The sequence below is a fragment of the Pangasianodon hypophthalmus genome, chromosome 16 (genome assembly GCF_027358585.1).
Source record: "Pangasianodon hypophthalmus isolate fPanHyp1 chromosome 16, fPanHyp1.pri, whole genome shotgun sequence".
Taxonomy (NCBI): Eukaryota; Metazoa; Chordata; class Actinopteri; order Siluriformes; family Pangasiidae; genus Pangasianodon; species Pangasianodon hypophthalmus.
In genome coordinates, this window is record NC_069725.1 from 17,831,466 (window position 1) to 17,857,849 (window position 26,384).

General features: G+C 40.3%; 1 long non-coding RNA gene across 1 annotated transcript; it reads left to right on the forward strand.

The window, feature by feature from the left end:
* Positions 1-4,293: 4,293 nt before the first annotated feature.
* LOC117599208 (uncharacterized) lies at positions 4,294-26,010 on the forward strand. The gene is made up of 5 exons (XR_008304257.1): positions 4,294-4,733; positions 7,033-7,071; positions 7,559-7,594; positions 22,520-22,591; positions 25,716-26,010. It is a non-coding gene; the product is annotated as an uncharacterized LOC117599208 (long non-coding RNA).
* The last annotated feature ends 374 nt before the right edge of the window (positions 26,011-26,384 follow it).

The window sequence follows — 26,384 nt, forward strand, 5'->3', positions numbered from 1 at the left end:
TTTCTGCCATCCATCTATCCTCCACAGGGTTGCCTGGAGCCTGTCTAACTTGGGGTGCAAGGCAGGGGACACCCTGGATGGGGTGTCAATCACATACACATTCACACACTATGGACAATTTGAACATACCAGTCAGCCTACATTGCATGTCTTTTGATGGGGTGAGGAAACTGGAAGTACCTGGAGGAAACCCCCAAAGTACAGGGAGAACATGCAAGCTCCACATGCACAGGACAGAGGCAGGATTCGAACCCCTAACTCTGGAGGTGTGAGGCAAACATGCTAACCACTAAGGCACTGTGCTTCCTCAGATGATAGCTATTAACTTAAACAAGCAGCTATATACACTGTATCAGTGGTTCCCATACAATATAGGAATATGGAAAGGCAAACTGTGTAGGAGCGTTCAAGCCCACTCTTCCCACTAGTGAGGCTATGCACAGACGCACACACACACACACGCATTGTACAATAGTAATGACAAAAATAATTGTTGCATGTAATAATACATGAGAAATGAAATGAACAATAAAACATTTTGAAAGAAAGAAAATTTAACATTGTTAAATAGATGGTTTGAAATGTAAATTATGATATATTGAAATGTAAATTATGATATATTTTTGAATTATTTTGTAATTATTAGAAAATACATAAATACATCTATAAGGTATATGCTTGATATTTGCTGAAGTAATTTAATGTTTCGCAACAGGCGTCCCATTTAGAGGCCAATGCTATCTGGGGGTCCTCAGCATGGCGAAGTCTGGGATCCCCTGCACTATATGGCCAAAAGTTTGTGGACACCCGATCACAAGCACCTCTATGGGCTTGTTGAACATCCAATTCAAAACTATGGGCATTAACACAGATTTGTTCCCCTCTTTGCTGTTATAATAACCGCCACTCTTCTGGGAAGGCTTTCCACTAGATTTTGGAGCGTGGCTGTGGAGATTTGTGCTCATTCAGCCACAAGAGCATTAGTGAGGTTAGGCAGGGATGTTGAGTGAGGAGGCCTGACGTTGAGTGAGAAAGGTATTCAGTGGGGTTGAGGTCAGGGCTCTGTGCAGGACACCATGTCATTATAGAGCTCGCTTTGTGCACAGGAGCATTATCATGCTGGAACAGGTTTGATCTAGGACCATTATTATCAGTTAAGGGAAGTCCTATGTTACAGCCTACAAAGACTTTTTGTGGCAACTGTTTGGGGAAGGCTCACATATAGGCGTGATGGTCAGGTGTCCATATAATTTTGGCATATAGTGTATTTCTTATTTATATGGCATTATTCTTTGGACTTAGTGTAGCCATATGTTGTAATATGAGTTTGTTCACTTCCAGTTATCTTTAGTAACTGCTTTATCCTGGTCAGGGCGGATCAGTGGAGGATTGTCACTGTATGGGAGCCTGTAGCTTACTGGCATGTTTTTGGGAGGTGAGAGGAAACCTCCACACAGACAGTAAGCTGAGCTCAGGATCGAAGCAGGCACCCAGAAGCTGTGAGGACACAATGCTTTCTTTTTTTGTTTGTTTGTTTTTTTTTTGGACAAATGAAGTAGTGCTGAGTTTTCTTCCCAGTCTGCCCCTGAGGATGGGTTCCTTTTTGAGTCTGGCTCCTGTCAGGTTTTCTTCCTCATAGTGTCTCGGGGAGTTTTTCTCTCTGGTTTGCTCAACAGAGATCTTACTGAACCCCTCAAAGGTCACAATGAGATTTCTTTTTTTAATACTTTTGCATTCGTTCGCAATATTTTTGCGTTCTCTTGCAATAGTTATGGGTTCTTTCACAATAGTTTTACGTTCCCTCGACAATATTGTTTGCATCCTCTTACAATAGTTTTGAGATACCTCACAATAATTGTGTTCCCTTGCAATAATTTTGAGTTCCCCTGCCAGGTTTGCATTAATCCCTCCATGCATTACATTGTCATGCTGTGCACCCTACGATTTTCTATACCACGATGGATACACTTGCTAAATTTTACTTTGAAGCTGGATTAAAATATTGCACTATACAATCATTTTTTTAGTACACATGGATATGTAAAAAGTGCAATCTGCAATGTAAGGGACTTTTTTAAACAAAAGAAAAAAATCTTGAGGATGCAGTCACTGAAGCTGAGTGCTGAAGTGTGTAGTGTGTAAAAATCAGCTACTCTCTGTTGCATCACTCACTACAGCGTTCCAAACTGCCTCTGGAAGCAACATCAGCCAGCACAAAAACTGTGTGACAGGAGCTTCATGAAATGGGTTTCTGTGGTCGAGCAGCTGCACACAAGCCGAACATCACTATGCGCAATGTCAGGCGTAAGCTGGAGTGGTGTAAAGCACGCCACCGCTGGACTCTGGAGCAGTAGAAACGTGTTCTCTGGAGTGATGAATCATTCTTCTCTATCTGGCATTCTGAAGGACGAATCTGGGAATCTGCTACCTACTGGAACGCACAGTGCCAACAGTAGTGTCAAGTTGGTGGAGGAGGGATAATGGTCTGGGGCTGTTTTTCAGGGTTTGGGCTAGGCCCCGTATTTCCAGTGAAGGGTAATGTTAATGCTAAAGCATACAAAGACATTTTAGGCAATCGTATGCTTCCAACTTTGTGGCAACAGTTTGGGGAAGGCCCTTTCCTGTTCCAGCATGACTGTGCCCCGGTTCACAAATCGGAATTCACAAAACTCCATAAGGACATGGTTTGACGAGTGTGGTGTGGAGGAACTCCAGTGGCCTGAACACCTTTGGCATGAATTGAAGTGTCATTTGCGAGCCAGGCTTCTCACTAACATCAGAGACACACACCAAGATCTTATAGAAAGCCTTCCAGAAGAGTGGAGGCTGTAATAGCTGCAAATGGGGGGCCAACTCCATATTAATGCCCATGGTTTTGGAATGGGCTGACCAACAAGCTCATATAGGTGTGATGGTCAGGTGTGCACATACACTACCTTTGGTTATATAGTGTATGTTTGATTATCAATGAGTTAGATCCAAGAGGGGCTTTACAGAGGAAATGAAGACATCAAAGCTATTGTGAGGGGACACAAAAGTTTTTTTTTTCAGCTACTTTATTAGTAACACCTGTACAACTGCACATTCATGCAGTTATCTAATCAGCCAATCATGTGGCAGCAGTGCAATGCAAGAAATCATGCAGATACAGGTCAAGAGCATCAGTTAATTTTCACATCAAACATCAACGTGAAGAAAAAGTGTGACCTCTGTAATGCACAACAGTCTCTATGCTGAATGGTGTGAAAAACAAAAAACTGAGTGAGTGACAGTTCTGTGGGTGGGAACACTTTGTTGATGAGAGGTCAGAGGAAAATGGCTAGAATCATTTGAGCTGCCAGAAAGGATACAGTAAGTCAAACAATCACTTTTCTCAACCATGGTGAGCAGAAAAGCATCTCAGTATACACAAACATCAAAGCTTGACAAGAGGTCCTCACTGCAGCCTGTAGCTCGATGACATATTGAATTAGATTCACTACGTTCTGGATGTTGTAACACTCACGAGCGGTAGTAGGTTTTGATAACGTCATGAACATTTAATCACGCATGTGCAAATTTATTTTGACAGGAAAGTGGCAGAAAAATTATAGATTGATAGACTGCAGAGATAGTATGTCTGTAAGTAATTCATCTTGGGTTAGAGTTAGGGTTACCACATCCATTACGTAATGGATCTAATCCAATACGTCATCATGCTACAGGCTGCAGTGAGGACACACTCCATTCATGTTATCTAATCAGCCAATCATGTGGCAGCAGCGCAATGCATAAAATCACGCAGATACAGGTCAAGAGCTTCAGTTAATGATCACATCAAGAATGAAGAAAAATTGTGATCTCTGTAATGACAACAGTCTCTAGAGTTTATACAGAATGGTGTGACAGCCAAAAAACATCGAGTGAGTCACAATTCTGTAGATGGAAACACCTTGTTGATGAGAGGTCAGAGGAAAATGGCCAGATTTGTTGGAGCTGCCAGGAAGGATACTCAAATAATCACTCTTTACAACCATGGTGAAGAGAAAAGCATCTCCACATGCACAACACATCAAACCTTGAGATGGATGGGTTACAACAGCAGAAAACCACATTAGGTTCTGCTCATGTCAGCCAAGAACAGGAATCTTAGGCCAAGAACAGGAATGATTGATATGATATATATATGAGATATATATATATATATATATATATATATATATATATATATATATATGCATTGCACTGCTGTTACATGATTGGCTCATTAGATAACTGCATGAATGTGTAGGTGTACAGGTGTTCCTAATAAAATGGACGGTGAGAGGAGCTCTACAACCACTTAAAGCTGCTTTGTGGTAAGATCTGTTATTAAAACGCTATAGAGATAAAACTGAATTGAACTTGATTTAGCGTACTAGTATGAAAACCATCACATACGTCTCGTTGGCTCACTTATGTCAAAATGGCTCCGCGACACGTGACCCAGACGAGTGTTTGTAAACACGCGTCCAAAGCATGTGATTGCGATGACGCAAAAAGGCGGCGACGAATAGGAAGCTGGGGGTGTGTGAAAGTGGGGCGGGGTTCAAATGTGGCGCTGTGGAAATTCTGATGCGCTCTCACAAGGTGTTTCGGACATCTCGGAAACGCTGAACGGACACTGAAGCAGCGGCGCGACGATGCTCTAGAAGTAAATAAGCAAGTGAAATGACTGTGGAAGTGCGTAAAATACGAATAACACGGTTATTCAGGTGAGTTATTCAGGTGAGGTTGCTGTGAGAAACAAACACACGATATTATGATATTATGTCGTATTCAAGAGCGAAGACCATCCGCCGTAGTGACACATGTGGGAAAGTTTGGCTTGTTCAGAAACCTGTTTGTAATTTTATATTATTATATATGGTTTTTGAAGGAAAAAAAACGTTTGATATATAAGTTCTACGGCGTTTACTGTTAAATGTAGCCTGCTCTCATTAGCCGCATCAGAGTCAGTGCAGAAATGCTGTATAGGTGTGGAAAGGAATGCACGTGCTGTGCTAGTATTACTGAGCTAATGCTTTTAAGGAGGAAACTGTTTAAGTTTGAGTTCTTCTTCCTTTTTTTCTGGTTAGCGGGAAAAAACAAGGCTATAGGTGGGGTTTGCCTCTGCGACATAGGTGTGTGTGTGTGTGTGTGTGCGCGCGCGCGCGTTTGTCGCGGCTTTGATGGCGTGTTACGCAGTTCATATTTCCCCTTCTCCTCTCCTAACTGGAGCATTTCCCACATTTTCCTTCCTTCATCAGTTCAACAGTAAAGCAAATGCTGCTAAATCCTTAAAAAAAAAAAAAAAAAAGCTACTTGAAAAACCTCAACGGTATTGATCTTCCTTGTCTATGATAGATAATGCCGTTTCATTAGGTTATATATAGGCTATGTGTGGTTTATGTAATCTATTTGTATGTACTTTGAAACAAGCTTGCATTTATTTATTTTACTTATTTATTTTTTTTTCCACCGTATGATATTTATTTCACCCTGCAGCGATGTCATGACGGTACACCGAACTGTTTACTGCTCCTTCCAGGCCACACTGTTAGCCAAAGTGCGCACCTTGTATTTCCGATGTAAACAAAGCTGGAGCTAAGAGACGGCGCGCCGCTAGGTGTCGCTGTAGCGCGTCACCTCTGACCCACATCGCGTGACGTCAGCATTCATGTGATAGATTGAAGCGTAGAAAACATCCCAACTGTAAGTTTTCTCTCAAAGATGTTATTTGCTCTTCCCCACAAGATGATGGAGTGTGTTGTGAGCTTGTGCATTCTGTATAGCAAGTACTATATTCACAAACACAAATTTGCTAAATGTATACCAAAATTGAACAACTTCTTCTTCTTATTATTATTATTTACTCGAAGTGGAATTACTGAAGAAGTCCTTAATGCTTATTATTAGCAAAAAACAAAGAAACACTATCAAATTTTATGGAAAGGTATGCTGCAAAGTAACGCCCTGCCTCTACATCCCCAAATATATATGGATCTTGAATTTGCATTTGGGGAAAAGGAAGATAATTCTTCGCCTTTTTTTCCAGACTGTGTGGTTTAGTATGTTAAATAATGTATTTTTTAAAAATTTAATCTTTACTTGTTAGTTGTCAACCATCTGTTTCAATCTAACGTAACATTCCTTTAATACCTTAATAAATAAAAAAAACATCCCAGGATAAATGGCAGGAATGAGAGACAGCACCGATTCCCCGAAATACAATCAAGACCTCTATTCTGACACCGAACGACTACTTTGAGAAGTATATAAATCAAGTCAAAGGAAGTCATCTGATTTATAAAGTAATAATTGGTCAAACAAACAAACAAAAACAAAGTCTCCTGTCTAAACTTGTATGGCTGCTTTTATAATATGGAGAAAGAATGAGAAGTCTTTCATATGCTACTTATTTTTCTCGCTATGTTCATTCATTCATACATTCATTTTTAATGACATACATATATTGTTAAACAGTATTAAGATTTCTTGTTAGAAAGGCTAAATAATTAAATATTTATTGCCTATGAGAGAATAGATTCTCAGAAGGGATTTTAGGCTCAGTCTGGGTTGAGACAATTGACTGAAAAACTCTACATCCTCCCAGATTTCTGAGTGAAAAGTATCACTCTACCGTCTACCAAACCTGTAACAAGACCATTCAAAACATTAGGGCAACATCAGCCAAAAAAAAGAGGTCAAAAATGTTTAAATGAGCAAAAAGAAAGAAAAATTGTCCTCTCCGTCTCCAGACCTGACCTGAAGAAGGCAGTTTGTGACAGCTGGCAGAGATCTTACAGATGTGTCAGGAAGAGTGAGACAGTATTACAGACAATCTTACAGAAAAGGCTGCAAAACCCTTGAACTTTGATTTGTTCAGTATTAAAATCTCAACAGTATTTTTATACATCAACTATTTTTACATTCCCTCTGATAATGAGAGAAAATCCTTGAAACTATATAAACGAAAAGTTTTGTTGGTATAAATTACATTTCCAAACGTCTTTGTCCTTTTTTTTTTTTCAGGGGCACGGAAACGATTGCACTCATCAGTCCTTCTTCCAGGTCTGTCTATCTTCAGTTTCTGTGCTATTGTTGAAAAACAGGTGTACAGAAAGGCTATGCATACTAATGTAATGACCGAATCAGAGTTGGAACAAATCCACAAGCATGAAGTCTCATATTTCAAAGAACGTGGACATCTATTAGTTGTGTTTTGGAACGTATCCATAGAGTTGAACGTTGTTGCCCTAAGTAATGTCAGTACATTACACTTCAGAAGCTACACTTCTGAGCGAAATATTGATGATACAAAATTGAAAGGCATGAAGAGGAAAGAAATGACATGTGAATGCATAATCTGGTAAAAAAAAAAAAGAAAGAAAGAAATAAAACAAAGCTGTTAATAGAGTATTGGAATTAGTCTGGTGACATTTTTAAATTCACAACGTTAGCAATTAATAGAACAGGAAAGAACAAAGCAGACCGTTCGGTCACGTCTTATGAAAGCTTGTTGCTTCCTCTGTTCTTTGACGCATTTCATGTTTTACAGTTAATCAAGAGTGAAGAGTGCTCCCAGGCACACGGGGTAAGTGTGCTTTTCTAATGCACATATTTTAATTGCAATAACTTGTCGAATAAACGTCTCTGCTTCGAAGCTTCTTTTTATAGGATACATCTGTGATTGATCTATACAACAGAGTGCACAGAATCTAATTACTGTTGTACAGAGAGCTGATGCTTTCTATTTGACCGCGCATAAGTACAAAGATGATTGATGAAGAAACAACCGTGGAGGGAGGCGCTAAACAAAGACAGATGTTTTCAGTAATTTAGAATAATTTCAAAACTAAGTTATAAAAAAAATATACAGCATGTATACTGCAAACTGGAGCAAGCGTACCGCAACGGCACGATGTGTGTGCATCAGCACTTACGCATACCGATGTAGATAACTAAAACAACGCAGAGGCTTATAGAAGGTACGAAGTAGAACAGCCAGTCAACACTAAGAACGTAAACCGAGTAATGAGTAATTAGCCGGCTATTTAGTAAGCAGGATTGTCTCTTCTCGTCCTGGCTTGAGACTAAATGTGTTACGCCGTCAGCCACAGCCGGAAAGTTTGTCGCAGTCAGTTTGTGAGAGCACAGTTGCTAACTTTGAGAGATACGCCGACGTGAGATTTTTCATTCCGTAATGACTCTGTAATAATTTTGTTCTATATGTGGCGTGAGATGTAATCGAAATCTGTTCATCACTTTGACATTCCGTGGCTTGGAATGGAGCATGAAAGCGTGAGTCTCATGGCGAAACCCTGGAGAGAAATTATTAGTTATTATGACAACACAGAGGCACACTCGCATTTATTCAAGAATGTGCACCCTCTCCTACACAGACATCCTGCTTACACATGCACACACACACACACACACACACACACTCCAAAATATATACATTTACACACACACACTCTGAGATACATACAGATGGATAATGTAAGGTGGAGAAAGTAGCAGTTAGAGCTTAAAATGCACCAATCTAACCCTAAGGCATATTTATTATTACTTGTATTATTTGTTTCAGCATTTCTGGGGTAAAATAGTTTTGAAATATGCTATGCATGAAATCGGAATGTCAAAGGAAACAACGTAGTTTGTACATTTTTGGATTGCTTACCATATAAAACATTTTTTTAAAAAATTAAATTACTCAGTTATTTGAACATAATACAGAATAAAATCCAGATAAAACAGATAATTGGTTGAGTACCGGATTACTGAAGTAATCGATTGTCGCAGCACTAGCACAGCTATTTAATCATGCCAAAGTGCAGAGCAGTTAAGTTTTGCAATATGAACGTGTTGAGTGTGCTATTTTTTTTTCTCTCCAGTTTCATCATTTTAGCTTTTTTTTTTTTTTTTTAAGCCTAATAAGCTGGATCTCACAGTTTGGAATTGTTTAAATTTGATTGTTGTATTTTAAATGATGTTTAAAAACTTAACGTTCCATGGCTTTTGTGAATGACCGAGGCAGAGAAGGTTCATGTGCGTCACTGGAGGCCTGGGCTTTCAGTGAGGCAGCAAAGAGCTGCCTTTCTTTCACCAGGCCCTGAGGCACCTCTACTGCTGACGAATTGAGCTGCAGGAAGTGGAACTCACAGGAGAGATGACACAGCTAAAATTAACTGGCCTGTCACCTCCTGCTGAATGACCGAGTATAGAAATAGCAGAAAGGAAGGACCTGGGTTAACATGCCTCATTAGCTACCATGAGCTGCACCAAAAAACCCAGCACAGAGTGGGAAATGACCCACTGGAAAGGGGAAATAACATGCGTGTAATGAGTGTTTTATTGACAAGGCACTCAATAGAGGAAATAATGGTCCATGTGTGACCTCATTATTATAGATATTGTTATTTCAGATGGAGGGTAAATTTCCTGTTTCTAAATAGCTTTGTTGGATTAAAGCTCCTTGAAGGAAGCTTCCATTGTTTGAAATAAACAGTTTCATGTCTGTATGGTCTGGGATGGAAGTAAATGAAACAAGGCCTGGCTCTTTCTTTGGATGTCTGTCATGTCAATGATTCTTCTGTGCGGAACAGGCTTAAGAATGACGACATTGCCCAGTTGTTTATTAACTCTCATAAAGTAATCCATAAACTTGTGTCAACACCTCCTTCAATTCCAAACTTTATTCTCTGTAATTACACTGCTTCTCATGAACATATCAGAAATGTCTCCTGATCAACACTGCAACTTTTGCAGGATGGCAAGATCACTACGGCAGTTAATCTCCTATCCTGCTACTACGTTAAGCGTGTCTGAGCATGTTTTCACTATAATCCTTGTGATAGCTTCAGCCATACTTGAATTTATGCCATGTTACATGCCTTTTTAGATTCAGTAGTGTGAAGTGTTAGCTCATATAGTAAAGTGTTTTCCATTCTTGAATCTGTATGTAACACCTACCCCCAGCCCCCCCCCCCCCCCCCTTTTTAAAAATTTTTTCCGAAAGAAATTTTCCTGAACGGGCGGAGAAAGAATGCTCATGCGAACATGCGTCAAATATTCTTATATTTTACTAATTCTGAATATTACTATAGCTCTTCTATGAAAGAAGCTTCTGGATGATAAATGGGCACAGTATTATTTATGGCCATATTGTGCTTGTTTCACACATTCACCAGTAAAAGGATACAATGAACAGTAGACTGTACACAGTGGACGACCTGTAGTTTGTAAAATCTTTAAACTGTGAAAAATCAGATCAAGATTGGTGTTCTGAGCTTTTTTGTACCAATCCCTTAGTGTTATGGACATCAGTATGATAGTATTATAATAGTTTTGTGGAGATATTCTTGTTTCCATTTTATAGGTTGGCACCTATACTCATGCTCTTCTTGTGATCATCCCATTAAATATATGTCCTGCCCCCGGGGATGAGTCTTGCTCTACAGTAGCAGCTTGTTAGCAGCAAACATGGTTCATCTGTATGTTTTTCTGCTCTCTTGGTGTCTTACCACACACTCTTCCGGTTTCCGGCCACCTCTCGCTGGAGAATAAGTTATTAGAGTTTGAGTTTCAAAGAAGGCAGAATTAGGCACTTTTCGGGAAGAGTGATTTACCAACTTTTTACCAACAGCCCGTTCACTGCCCAAGTGTGTTGCTGCCTCAGACTGATCGAGAACACAGTTCTGTCATGGCTTGTCCATCACTAAGAGTAGGTAATATCATTTAATCAAGCGGCGTAGTATTTAAAATGAATTAAAAGAATTCGCCAGATGCCTCCTGGTGATGACGCTGTGATCACCATCAGCGCTGCGGGTGCGGCATAACTCCAAAACCACACGGCATGTGGTCGTCTAGGATATCATCCTCGTTAATGTCGACAGGCGTGAAGGCAGCGGTGGAAATCCTCCACAGTTTAAAAAAAAAAAAAAGCCTATCGCTAAACTCTTTGCTGTTCCATATTTAGCTAGTTTAATTAAACTGATATATACTTCTAGAAAAAATGTTTCACCTTAAGCCCTAAAAGCTTCTTCTATGTAGAAGATATTTATAAAGCTAGACTCTCAAAAGAACTCTTCAGGAACGCTTTTTTTTTTTTTTAAACAGCATAGTGTAACAGCCAAGTTTAATCTTGTTTAATCAGTCTCTTTTAGGCATCAGATAAATAAATCACAACAAAGGTCAGTATTACAGCAGAGACAGAGTTTTAGTGTTCTCCGCTCTGATATACAGAGCCACAGCTCCTGCTTCAGCACACAGCAGACAGCACACTTCTGGCAATGCTTCCTGTAAGACTGGCAGAAGTTATTTCTCAATTCACTGATGTGACATTGTGGTAATGAGCCCTCGGTGTGCTGCTTGCAGTGCCGTACTTAAATTGAGCACTAAGAGGCTTATTGGTGTGTGATCTGCCTGCTGCTTGCCATACTTGCTGACCTGCTCCTGCTAGCCCTGCCTCCTCCCTGAGCATAATGTCACAGAGAGTAGCATGCTGGGAAATGTAGTCATGCCAAAAGTGTCGGCCTCAGTGTTGGGAGGGGTTTGTTTTCATTATGCTTTATACTATTGTATTATATTATATTACGTATTTGAATTTCTTGCTTAATTTTAATTTCTAGGTTTACCAAGTCTTTATCTTCAACGAAACAAATTGTTTAGTTGTTTTTGCCTGTTATCAAAGGAGCATACTCATCATCTGTCAAACCAAAACTGTGAAATAACTTGAGGTAGTTCTGCCTAACTGGCAATTTATATGACTAATACGTTGTGCTGGTAAGTCAACCATTAACTCAGGAAAACAATGCTAACAAAACTATTCTGTAGAAGATTACTACAGGTAAATATGTTGATATCCTTATGCAATCCTTTGCAATAGAACAGTTAAGCCTTTTCATGGTCTGACGACAGGAAGAGGAAGTCTATGAAAAGTTCACGGGATGTCCCATGGTAGCAGAGCTTCCCTGGTATTGAATCTTAGTGGCCCTCTGTTTCACTGCCTGTGGCAGAATGTCAAAACTGATACCTCCCGTGTCCCTTTTAGTATAATACCCATCTATTTCCTGTTTTTTAGGCACATTACATGAATGAAGACGTTTTGTTCAAGGACGGGAGTTACATTACTTTTCATTGTTATTACTAGCCTACGGAGCGTTACTTGTTACTGACGTGTGCAGTTTTGCAATAGGTCATTTCCCTCTATTTGCAGTTACTAAAGTGAGCATTTGTTTTCGACTTTTATTCATACCCTAACTGCAGGGATTTCCACCCTCCCTGTTTCCTCTTACGTTAGTTATTAATGACAAATGGCGGGTCTGATAATAACAGATTGTGTCTGTCCTTCAAGGATGTGGCCCAAGAGAGTGAAAAAATAAACAGAGCAGCCTAGCTGTTACGTAATGGATGCTCAGCTTAGCTATGTGCCTTTAAAAGCTGTGGGTTGTCAGGTGATCGGGCAAGCGCAGTCATCTCAGTTCACCGAGACGTGAGTGTGTAATCACACAAAAAGATGAGACACTGGAGTACTGGAGGAAGAGAGGGAAGAAGAGAGAAACAGGGAGATAGATGGGCAGAGACCCAATTAAAGGAGGGCAGAGGGAAGAAGAGGACATGAAAGCGGAAGGAAGAGAGAGCAAGAGAGGAGAGAACGGAGATGGCCGTGTCCGTTTAATTGTAAACAAGCGACTGCTCTCTCATTTTAACTTTCTAATTTCTGACACTGTAGCACGAGAGCCGTTGTGATGCTGGGTTGAGTTTCTCATGAAGAATGGCTTGTGTAGCCATAACAGAGAGGGGAGAAAAGCCTGGAGAATTAAATGCTGCGTCACACTGTGTGCACAAGAGAGAGAAACAGTGAGAGAGAGAAAGAGACACAGAGCAGGGGAGAAAGGCATTGTGGGAGCATGAGTGTTTGCAGCAGATATTCAATTGTTTGCTCGCAAAGTCTTTGACATCTATTTGTATGGATGTGTATCAGTAAAAAAAAAAAACAGCAAGTTATTCTGCTGTTACAAGCCAATGAAAATAGAGTGAGCGGGAGAGGGAGGAGTGATTGTGGAAGGAGGGAGGGTGACAGAGAGAGCAGGAGAGAGAGACAGGGAGGGCAAGATTTTTGGATTAGTTGCTACGTCACTTTTTCACATCGAGAGGAAAGCAGCAGCTAGGAGGACAGGAGTCCGAGTCGCATGCTTTTCTCCTGCCCAAGAGCGGCCGTGAGTGAGCCTCAGCCCTCTGTCTACTCGTTCGCCTCTCATCCTACTCTTTCTTCCTCTCCATCCTCATTCTCAACCACCCTTTTCTCTCTCTGCCTCTGACGCCCGAGTCCGCACTTCGGAATCGCAGCTTTGGGTTCCAACACCGATGCTGAGGAAGCTGACATACTTTCTGATACATATATATATATGTGTATATATATATATATATAATATATATATATATATATATATATATATATATAATATACATATATATATATATATATATATGTGTGTGTGTACGTGATGGCGTCGAAGGCGTATTAGCAAGCAAGTGGGCAGGGGAAGGGTTAAAGACAGAGCTCTTGTTCTGGAAGGTTCCTATATTCGAGGAGAAAGGTGATGGACATCCTTCACAAAGACAGATAACAATGTACAAAATAGTATTGCAACACCCTACCTCTCACCATTATTTGGACCAATGAGGAAACAAGTGCTTACACCTTGAGCACTGTGTGTAAGTCTGTTGTAGGTGTGTAGGCTAGTAGAGAAATGTATAAAAATAGGTATTCTTTGTAACAGCTGAGCTGTACTTCATCACAGCCCAGTGACAGTCCAAGCCTGTTGAGGAAGAAGCACTTCATACTGCATCTGGCCTTGCCATGCAGATCATACCCATGTGGGGCTGTGGCATTAATATCTTCGCGGGGGATCAGGTATAGGCTAGATGATGTTGTTCGGTGGGGATGTAATGTAATGGGTTAAATGTGTGAGTGTCAGGATTGTGAACAAGAACTAAGCTTGTGAGGGATACATTTGTGATCTCCTGGCACGCACAGGAGGGCAGAATGTGCTGGTAAATCGGGGCGGTTTCACCAGAATTGGACTGCGGCTCGTTCTGTTAGCATGTGTCTCAACTGCACTCGTTTCTGCATAGCTACTGAAAGCAGTGCGTGTGACTCAGCCATATCTGCTGCGTTCAGACTCCAGTGCATGGTGTGTATTTTCCTCTGTCAGTTTTCTTTCTGTCTGTCGCTCTCTCTACCCTGAAATGCAAGGATGCCTTGAGAAAACAGGGCTGTGCTGAAAAGGCTCTAAATGTCACACCAGAAGATCAGGAAGAGAGAAAGAAAGAGCGAGAGAGAAATTGTTTACCTTGCTCTCTTGGTGACTGTCCTGGCTGGTGGCCAGTTCACATGCGCTAGACCTCTGAAAGCAGCCACGTCAGGCAGCTGAGTGACAGCTCTCTCGTCCAATAAGGTTACCTAAATGCTTTTGCAGATGGAATTCTATTGGACAAACTCAAAGAGACAGGTGGAGGGATGCCTCTCATTGGCCACAAGGTAATGTTATCACTTAGTTTTTGTTTACTGGTTAGATGGAGGATTGAACAGAATTTCATACTGAATAAATTGTTCTGACATATCCGTATGGTTTTTAAAGTGCTTTTTGTTATAGATTGGAGATTATAATTAGATTTGCATGATATTAAATGCAATGTGGTTTATATAATATGCCATTTATCTGTGATGTTACGTGGAAGACGTTTGTGAGATTACGTGGTTATCTTATGGCTGGTTTGATAAGAGCATAAGAGTAACGCAGTACTGTTTTTTGTGTTGCCAGTCACATGGCTGTGTGTGTATGTGTGTGAGACAGTGAGAAGTGTGACGCAGTTGATCTGTGCCTGTTGCTCTGGTATCAGCTCCCCTCTTCCTCTGCTGGCTGACCACTGCGTTTCCTGTTTAGAGCGACTGAATGCTTGCACCTTGATTTTTGAGAATGGCGTCTTTTTATCACTTTGCCTGTTTGTTTCACGGACTTTTAGAGCATCACTATGTCGTCTGCATCTTTGATTTTGAAGAAGAGCAGAGAGATTCTCCCCTCCCTTCACCCTTGGCCACAGGAGTTTCTAGATGCTTCCTTGCAGTCTCAGTCTTCTGACCTGTTTATGCTTTCTTCCAACCAGTAAGTAAAATACTAAAATAAAAACGAGTGTAAAAAGCCCCCCAAGAAGCTGGGTGTTCCATTAGGAAAGCCGTAGTGCCACGTGCAGCTCTGTCTGCAGGTAGGACACAGGTCTGCGTGGACGCCAGTGGCCCGCAGTGCAGCTGTTGCTGCAGTCAACGCCACAGCCGGGCATGCTGGCTTGATGTGGTGGCACCATGGGCAACGGAAGTGAGTCATGCCTTATAGATGAGGCCAGCCGCAGAAGAGAATTAACCAGTGGGTGGTGTGCTAAGGACTTTGGCCTCTAATGTACATAGGAATGAAAGCTGGTAATTTTCGTCAGTCTGCTAGGGTGGTTCACCGTGCCCATGATGTGTGTGTGCTTGTGTGCTTTTGTCGGGATTTTATGTTTGCCTTCAATTGTTTGAAGATTAAAGGTGACATGGGAACTTAGTGAAGTAGGAAAGATAAACTGTATCAGTAAACTGCCAACTGATTCCAAAAAGTAATGTTTGCCAACATCTATTATTTTCTTGATCCCTGGTAAGAGCTGTTTGTTTACAGTAGTTTCAGGTAATAGATGTTATCTATCTAGAATGTTTAAATATATAGCATACATAAGTATAGAATATATTTAATTCAGCTCAATGTTTTAGCTTCTTAACGAGCTGTTATGTTTTCCACATCCTAGTCCCACTGATTTTTTTCGTAATGCACAAAAATACAACACTGTTCCTTTAATTCCATTATAACGTTTAAGATTTAATTTCCTTTCAGCTTTTTAGCTTCTTAATGACCTTTTAGGTTTTCTACATCCTGGTCCCATTTAAAAAAAAAACAAAACACACTGTTCCTTTAAATCCTTTATAAACATTACATAACACACTGAGGGCCAGGCTACAACAAACAAACCCAGCAGCGAGAATGCAAGAGGGGGGCTAAGCTCCAGAAGCAACCAGATACCTCCAAACAGCAACTGTCACCAAGCTCCTCTATGCTCTGAGCCCGGGAAACTCCCTTGAACATTGTCCCATCCAGCAGATAAAGCCTTCAGTGTGCCTCTCTGTCCTTCCTCCTATTGTAGTGCCCAAAGCAAACACATAGTGTTTGAACAGATCAGAGAAGGGAGGGGAAATATTTTTTGGCAACTTATACCACTTCCTTTAATCTCCTTTAATCAGATAAAGCAGAAATTGTGTTCTAACCAGGCACCGTACTGAGCGAGGGGGGGAAAAAATGCTAGGAGGAAATCAATGGCTTGGGGAGTGGTAAGACAAGTGTTCGTTTACCTGCCAGAATATTTGGCACTATGAACGTGCTGTATCGTGAGATTTGGCATTCCGAAGCATTCAGGTAAATCATTTTGGCTCCAGTGCACTAGGCAGTACCTGTCACCACGCCTCTACAGTGCACTGGCATCTACCAGAATTCTCCATTTCCCTAGTTGACTCCATTTTAGGAAGAACACATTGGACGCTGAAGCAAATGCACAAGAGCCAGAATGAAATTGCACAACATGTTTTAGTACACGGTGCTTCAGGTGAGCTGACCTAATCTTTTCACCTGTTGGGGTTAGCATTCTCTTGCAGTCTGATATGTAGGACATTTTGTCTGTTGCATTGCAACACTTGCCTTCAGTGGTATGTTGTCAACTAGGAGCCAAAGGCACTGCCGTAATACAGCCTTGCATTTCAGGCCTTGCCACAAGGTTGTCCCGCAATGCTGCTATGTGTATGATTGCTGGGGAATTCACTGGGGAATTCACTGAAGAAGCATATGTTACCGTTAAGTACAGGGGTTTTAAGATATGACACTTTAGAGCCTGGCAGGACTTGTCTTTCAATTGTATTGTAATTTACTAACTGTATAATTTTGACCTATTAATAACAATCGTGGTAAGAGCATGTCCTCAGAAGAAGTTGTTTGCGTTGTTAACTCCATCATGATTCGTCAGTTGAAATTATTTTTGTTGTTTACAACTAGTGCCCATTCAGAAACTGCATTGTATGCCCTTTTTCTGTGCCACCTTGATCCAATTCTGTTTTCATATTCATTGAAAGTTCATTAATGAAAGGAGCTGCTTTCATTGCTTTGCTGGAAAGTATTCCTATAGACTCTAGGGCCTAGTGTTGAATACTCATAATGCAGTATTAGGTTTGGTATGTTTGATTAAAAAAAAAAAAACAGCACTGGAAGTACATTTTAGTTCAAGATTAGGTTTGTCTTAAATAAAGACAGATGCAGAAACTATGCCCTGAAGTTAAATTTTTGGGGCTTCCATGTGGTGCAACTAGAAAAGCATTCGTCCTATTGTCAGGAGGTTGTGAGTTAGAATTTGTGGCTGGGAGTCCAACAGAGCAAAACTGGCCATATTTTGCAAAATTGTTCATACTGTCTGGGTGACAGGGACTCTCTCTCTCTCTCTCTCTCTCTCTCTCTCTCTCTCTCTCTCTCTCTCTGTTCCTCCAGTGTTAATCAGAGTGACACTAGCCAATCTGTGGGCATCATGTATGTAGAAGAGGATAGATAGCGTTGTGAGTGTGTGATCCAGCATGAGAATGAAAAGTTTCAGTGGTCGGCTTTACTTGACTCGAAGGAAGCACATGTTTGCACCCCACCATCCCTGGTTGGTAGCTTTCATGTGATAGGGTAGCTAGCTAGTGAGTGGGAATTGGCAAATGACCAAATTGGGGACAAAATATCCTAAATCTGTCAGTTTGGGATTTTTACACAGAAATGTTCCATTAGATGCTCATTGTACAGTGCTTCTATATGTAACCCTGTCCATATTAAATTTGGAATTGAGCAGAGTATGATTTTGGCTAAACCAGTGTACCGTGATTTGCATCACAGAGAATAATCATTTTTCAAAGTATTTCCTTTTATCCAATTAACATCATAAACCTGCCTCTCAGCTCTTGTGGGAGGCCATTATCGATGTCTGGTAGGGGAGATGAATAAGATTAAACTGCCTTGTCTTTGCTTTTGCTAGATTCTCTAGAGTTGTTGGACTGATAATTGTAGTAGTCCTCAGAGGGAGAACTGGTGTTGGGTTTCCTTGTGAAAGGGGTGGTGTGTGTGGGTGGGTGTGTGTTTCTTTGTGTTGTCTAAATCACTTGTTTAGGACGTGGGTTTGGGGTTGACCTTCAGTTTAAAAGGAACAACTACGAACAAAAATTCACAAAATGGGGCAGAGCAATCAGGGCATGAATGGAAAGAAAATGTGTAGCAGCAATAGGCGGATTTGCAATTTAACTATCTAAGGATATACCAGAGTTTCTTTCTTCATTAGCATTTCATTACAGCACTCTTTGTCAGAATGAAAATCTGTGTTACAGTCTATGAAATGTTATTTAAAGTTATGTGACTGAGACTGCACAAATATAATCTTTTAGGGCAATATTTTGTTTAAATAATTATATGCATTCTTTATAGAATTTCATAAAATTGTAAAATGACAATTATTTTAAATAGTTAAATAACACACAAATACATACGTTTTATATATATATATATATATATATATATATATATATATATATATACATATATATATATATATAACCCATATGAAGACCCATATGAGGAAGGGTTCTCTGTTGAATCTGGTTCCTCTCAAGGTTTCTTCCTATCACCATCTCAGGGGGTTTTTCCTTGCCACCGTCGCCCTGCTTGCTCATCAGAGACGTCACACACACACACTTCACTTTACTTTTGTTTGTGTAAAGCTGCTTTGAGACAATGACCTTTGTAAAAAAAGGTTTTAGGACACCTGACAATCACACCCATATGTGATTCTTCCCCAAACTGTTGCCAGAAATTTGGAGGCACACAATTGTATCGAATGTCTTTGTATGCTAGATCTAAGAGGCCCAAACGTGTTCAAGCATGACATTGCCCCTGTACACAAAGCGAGGTCCATGAAGACATGATTTGCCAAGGTTGCTGTAGAAGAACTTGAGTGGCCTACACAGAGCCCTGACCTCAACCCCACTGAACACCTTTGGAATGCTGAACTGGAATGCTGACTGCACCTAAGGCCTTCTCACCTGACATCAGTGCCCGAACTCACTGATGCCCTTGTGGCTGAATGAGCACAAATCCCCACAGCCTCACGCCAAACTCAAGAAAGCCATCCCGGAGGAGTGGAGATTATTTTATCAGCGATGCGGGGACTAAATCTGGAAGGGGATGTTCAAAAAGCACATATGGGTGTATATATAAACACTGATCAGCCATAAAATTAAAATCACCTGCCTAATATTGTGTAGGTCCCCCTTGTGCCACCAAAACAGACCCGTTGAGGCATGGACTCCATAAGAGGTGTGCTGAAGGTGTGCTTTCGTGTCTGGCACCGAAACATTAACAGCAAATCCTGTCAAGTCCTGTAAGTTGTAAGGTGGGGCCTCCATAGATCGGCCTTGTTTGTCCAGCTCATCCCACAGATGCTCGATTGGCTTGAGATCTGGGGAAATTGGAGGCCAAGTCAACAACTTGATCTCTTCGTTATGTTCTTCAAACCATTCCTGAACTATTTTTTGCAGTGTGGCAGGGCGCATTATCCTGCTGAAAGAGGCCACTGCTTTTAGGGAATAGGGGCGTGTAGGAGCGGTCATTGGTGAAGAGGGTCAGCATGGGCACTCTGACCAGTCTGCAGCTATGCAGCCCCATACACTGCAAGCTGTGATGCACTGTGTGTTTTGACACCTTTCTATCATAGCCAGCATTAACTTTTTCAGCAATATGTGCTACAACTTTGAGAACTGACTATTTACTTGCTGCCTAATATATCCCACCCTTTCATCTGTTATCCACTTCACTTGTCAGTGGTTTTAATGTTATGGCAGATCGGTGTGTGTGTGTACAATATGATACAATATAAACAAAGATATTGGGCCACATGTGAAAGAGAAAAAAAATGATATTGCATTCTTTTAACCAAGTATTCAATAATTGTGATGTATAGTAAATTATAGAGAGCGGTAGGCCCGTGAAATCCCCTTTTTAATTGCATTTGAATTAGAATTATTGAGTTGAATTGGATGAATTGAATTTCAGTATTTAGTATTTCAGTGCATATTAATATAAATTATTCTATAATTTTTTACTCAACATTAGCAGTAGTTCTACATAATTTAGGCTATTGTATTGCATAAAAATGTGAAAATTGTCACAATGTTGTCAGTAGTACTAGATTTCCAGCCACCATGTACCTTCTAAAAGTCCATGTCCTAAAAACTCACGTTTATGATTATGGCCATCAGTAATTGTTAGAAATTAGCAAATCTAACACAGATTTAATGACATCTGAAACATTAGTGCTACTCAGTAGCCTTAGCATATGCCAGGGCACTGGCCCTAGGACCTCAGCGTCATGTGGTGTGAGCAGAAACAGAAGCGTGGGAAGTGGGCTGGTATCCAAACTAGGCTAAAGGCTAACCCAAGCACACTGGCCATCCCTACCATTCTACTTGCCAATGTCTATTCACTTGACAACAAAATGGATTATCTCCGACTAGGATAAACTACTGAGCACAGAATGAGGGGCTGTTGCTTTTTTATTTTCACAGAAATGTGGCTTTGTGACAACATACCTGTCTTAGCTATTCAGCTGGATGGACTAACCTGCTATTGCACCAACATAAATGCTGTAAGACTTGGCAGTGGTGGTTTATGTATGTGATGTATGGAGTTTGTGATGGTAAAATGTCAGGCATTCTGTCTGCTATGCGAATGTGATCGCTGTTGCTGTGTACATTCAGTTAAATTCAGTTTTATTTATATAGCGATTTTAACAACTGACATTGTCAGAAGCAGCTTTACAGAAATCCAGACATAGATTTAGATCCCCAATGAGCAAGCCTGAGGCAGCAGTGGCAAGGAAAAACTCCCTGAGATGACATGAGGAAGAAACTTTGAGAGGAACCAGACTCAAAAGCAAGCCCATCCTCTTCTGGGTGACACTGGATAGTGCGATTATGAGCCATTACTCTCTTCCAGCTGTATGCTATAAAGTCAAACAGTACAATAGCTCTAATACAAAGGAAGCACTTGGGGATATCTATGAGTTTGTGAGCAAATTATAAACTGCACACCCAGATAGCTTCTTCATCATTGCTGGGGATGTTAATTATCAAACTTCAAATTGGTTCTGCCTAAAGTTTGCCAAAACATCAAGTTTGCAACCAGAAGAAGAACTACACCAGACCTGATGTATACAGACATTGAAACGTGTATATATGGCTAGACCCCACCCCCACCTTGGCTGCTCAGTCCATATCTCCATTATGCTAAATCCAGCATGTCAGAATACGGCCTTACTGTAAGAGCAAACCAAAATCCATGGTTAATGGCCAAGAAGCATTTTTTGCCTAGTGCTTGTGATGTTGCCTTTCAGATCGGGTGACATGGCAGAACTCCGGAGGTCTAACCTGTCTCGTGCAATCATTGTGGCAAAGTACACAAATGCTCAGAACATCTGTGGCTACTTTCAAAACACCAGGGATACATGGTGTATGTGACATTCAAGCCTTCCTGAAGAGCATTCAAGCCTTCCTGTACCGCAAGGTCACACCATACACCTGCAGCAGTGAGGCATCCCTCCCGGATGTGTTGAATGAATTCTAGGCATAGTTTGAGACACAGAGCAATGTACCTGCAAGGAAGACTACCCCCTCACCTGGGGACCAGGTACTTACTCTGTCTACAACTGATCTAAAAAGATTCAGGCTTAATCACACAAAGATGCTGGACCTAACAACATATAATCCTTCATCCTCTCCTGTGGCCTATTCATACATCATACCATATTCACATCATGATATTTATCATCATACCATATTTATAGACCATATATGTGAGCCAGCCCAGAAGAACGTTGGTCATCCAACTTGAGAGATTCCATCTATCGCGCTGACTATCAGCGATTCACAATACTATCATCAATTGTCCCTATCTGTTGCTCCCTGGATATAAAAGCTTTCTGCACCCTAGTAATAAAGGTACCAAAGTTTACTTTTCCTTGTTGCTGTGGTGGTACAATCAAGGGTGCATGCATTTATACCTTTAGTATGTATCTTTTACCTAGGACAGTACATGTGGTGTACCTTTAATTAGTTTTTAGAGTGGTCCTTAAGGTCCATTTATGTACAATATACATAAAAGTAAAATATACATACTAAAGATACAAACTATGTATTCTTGATGGTTTCAATAAAGATAGCCTCTTTGTTGAAATGTGAGTACAGTTCATTGCTCCGATTACATTTGCAAAACCGGTTGTTCTGCAAATCATGTCGGCCTGTTCACTGATAGCGTAAGGAAATCAGCATGTGACTTAAGGTTTATAATCTCCCATATGGCAGATATGGCACAAAACCAAGGACAAGTGGGAGACACCTGACCAGTCAGCCAGTTCTGTCAGGACTGATAAAAGGGTAAGTAAAGCTAAATTTCTCATGGTTTACCTTTCCAAACCAGATCCAAACTCAAAACAGATTTACAAGAACATAACTCATTTCACTACATTGCTGTTTGTGATCATTGATGGCCAAAACCCAGCTAAACACGCATACATGGTCTAAAATTTTGCAGAGGCACATATATGCAGCAACGTCTATTGTAAATGCCTATATCGCAACATGTGTATGAAAACAGTATATTAATGTGTATGAAAGATTGATACATGAGGCCCCTAACCAGTCCCTGCCAAATGTGCAAAAACACTGAATGGCTTTACACAATGCATATAAAAAGTTTACATACCCCTGTTAAAATGACAGGTTTTTGTGATGTTAAAAAATTAAACCAAGAAAAATCATGTCAGAACTTTTCCCACACTCAATGTGAAATTACAACGTATAAAAATTAATTGAAAAACAATCAGAAACATTGTAGGGAGAAATATTAAAAATAAAAAATGTACAATAAACTGGTTATATAAATGTGCACAGCCTTTTATAATTGGGGCTCTTCGACAAACCACAAAAGGCCATGCTCAACAAATAAAGAAAATGGAGCACCACGGTGACATCACCATGAACAGGATGTCCCTCCAAAATTTATAAAAGGCTAAGACAAAATCTTACGAGGGAGACTGCCTGCAGCAACATTAAAGGAGCTGCAGGAATATCTGACAAGTGCTGATTACTCTCTGCATGTGACAACAATCACTCTACCTTCACAAGGGCTATGGGGTAGGGTGACTAGATGGAATTCCTTTCTCACAAAAAAACATCCAAGCTCAACTAAACCATGTGGCAAAATGTATTATGGTCTGATGAGACCAATTCCAAAAGGTATAATAATTCCATAATTCTCAAAGGTATGTTTGGTGCAAAAAAAAAAAAAAAAAAAAAAAAACCCACAAAAACACCTCACCAAAAGAACACCATACCCACTGTGCAACATGGTGGTGGCAGCATCACACTTTAGGGCTGTCTCTTCAGCCAGAACTGGGGCTTTTATCAAGGTCAATTTTATAGCTACAAATACCAGTTGATTTTAGTGCAAAACATTCAGGCATCTGCTAGTAAGGTGAAGATGAACTTTCAGCACAACAATGACCCAAAGCATACATCCAAATCAACAAAGGAATGGCTTTACCACAAGAAGATCAATATTTCTGAATGGCCTAGCCATAGCCCAGACCTGAATCCAACTAAAAATCTGTGGGCAGACCTGAAGCGGGCTGTGCACGGGAGATGCCCTCAGAATTTGATGGATCTAGAATGTTTTTGCAAGAAAGAGCGGGACAATATTGCCAAGTCAGAATGTGCCATGCTGATAGACCCAAAAAGGCTGAGTGGTGTAATAAAAGCAACTAGGTTATTGTACGTTTTTTATTTATCCCTAAAATATTTCAGATTTTTTTTTTCCTCACTTAATTTTTATACGTTTTAATTTTGCTTTCAGGGTGGAAAATGTTCTGACATCTTGGTTTAATTTTTTTACATCAGCCTTTTTATATCCATTATATCGTGTGTAGCCTTTTTATATCCATTGCCCCTTGTCAATGTACAATATAATATAGAAAAGTGACAACCATATAGGTTATGGTCAAGGTAACAGCCAAACAATATGTAGTGCAAATTAGGAAAAGTTACAGTGCAAACAGACTATAACCCATTAAATACACGCTGTTCAAGTAGACCCAGTACAGTAAACACAACAGTTAGACGCATGGCAATGTAGAACATGCAGAAGACAGCAGCACAATGTGTTATGAGTAAAGTGGCTACTGTGCAGTTTTTGTAGGACAAGTAATAGTGATATAGGTATTCAGTGCATAATGTGTGGCAGCCTGCAAAAATCCTTCAAAATTTCTACATTCTACATTCACAAACATTCAAAATTTCAGTTGTCCTGGACTGAAATGTTCCCCTTTCACACGTATCCCCAAAAGTGAAAAAGAAGAAATATTGCATTTAAAGATACATTTTTGGAAAACGGTGTCTCAAACTGAACTGTTTAGGCTGATATCCATTTAGCTATTACTTTAACTATCCATAAACTTGATCAAATCATGAGACAAGCACAGCTATCTAGCAAGATCTAAGACATTTTTAGATAGACCGACTACATTTACCCCCGCATTTACTAAACTCGCAAAGAAAATAATTTGTTTGCCTGGCTTATGGGATTCATGAATATAAGAAGTTGTGTTGAAATGGTGCTTTATAGTAGTTTTGAATGCAAATTGACAAATTAAGTTGAAGATTAGCTGAATATTCAATTCCATGCTCCTGTACATGCAGAAACAGTAAATAAATCATCCAGAAAGTATCACTTTATAGAAGATTTCTTACTACTTAATGAATCTGCTGTTAGTAAAGACAAACTACCTGCTCCCGTGTGGCACGACAGAAAAGCGTTCACCCTATTAAGTGGATATCAAGAGTTCAAATGATGCCAAAGCCATCTGTGGCCAGGAGTCCAAGAGAGCAAAATTGGCCGTGCTCTCAGGGACACAGTGACACTAGACAAACATTGGCATCTGTGAGCTCATGCATGTGGAAGTGGGAGGATAGCACCTTCCTCCAAGTGTGTTGTGCCCCCCTGTGACATTGCGCAAGATGTGGACGGCTGGCCTCAGAAGAAGCACGTAAGGGCCTTCACCCTCGTTGGTTGGTAGCTGTTGTATGGTAGGGGAAAGCTGCCTTGGGTGGGATGGGTGGGAATTGGCTAGTGACTAAATTAGACAAGGTTATTGAGGGTTCTTCTTTACATCAGTCTTCTAGTATTGCTTTAATAAATGTTGATGAAAGCCCAGTGTACAGTTAAAGTGTTGGCAGTAGTTATCCTGGCCTCTACTTCATTAATCAGCACCTACACCTGATAGTAAATAATTAGGCGTCAAAGCACAAATTAGTTTTAAGCAGGCATTTGATGGGGTTAGCAATAGCCATTTGTTATGAAATTTGAATGGTTTTTCCATCCACTCATCTAGCTAGTATTCAGCGCTACTTGCCATGGAGTGCTTGGACCCCGATGATTGCCATTTATATACCTATATAGCTATATTTTTACTTTCTGATTCTCTTTATCACTATTTTTTTGCAGAATGTTTTGCATATTCCTGAAGAATCATCTCTGGGTGGAGACAAGAGAAATGTAGAGGTTTGTACATGTCCACCTAATGGAATGTATATAGGAAATGTGCGCAAACTAGGTTGAGAAACAAGTATCCATTGTCTGGTCAAAAATGTAAGCTAAGGCTGTTGGAACTGTAGTCATAAATGTGAATTAACATTTTATGCACTTGTTTGACATGTAAAACTTGCAATATGTTGCTGATGGAACATTGTGTAGAAAGTTAATAAATGTGTCTTACATTCATTTTTCTGTTTTATGTTTGTTTCAGCGAACAGATGAGCAGGAGGACATAAAGAGGAAGTGGAGAAATGTGACTCCTCTTGGAAGCTGGTTTCAGATGGTGGCTTAGAGTGTTTGTCAGTGATCTAGCACCATTTGAAATCAGTGTTCTTGGGGTGGGAGAAACATCCTTCTGTTTCTAAAAACCTTCTGTATTGTTTCTGTGTTTTCTCTAAATTCTGATACATGAATTTGAAGAGTCAAGTATAATTTTACTACCATGCTATGAATCCTGTGCCTAAACATCAAGATCATGTCCTGTCACCAAGGCTGACCGATTTCTTCTGGTGTTCAGAGTCTTTTGGGGTTTCTAGCACCATTTGAAATCGGTTACAATGAAGGACAGAAACCAGCATT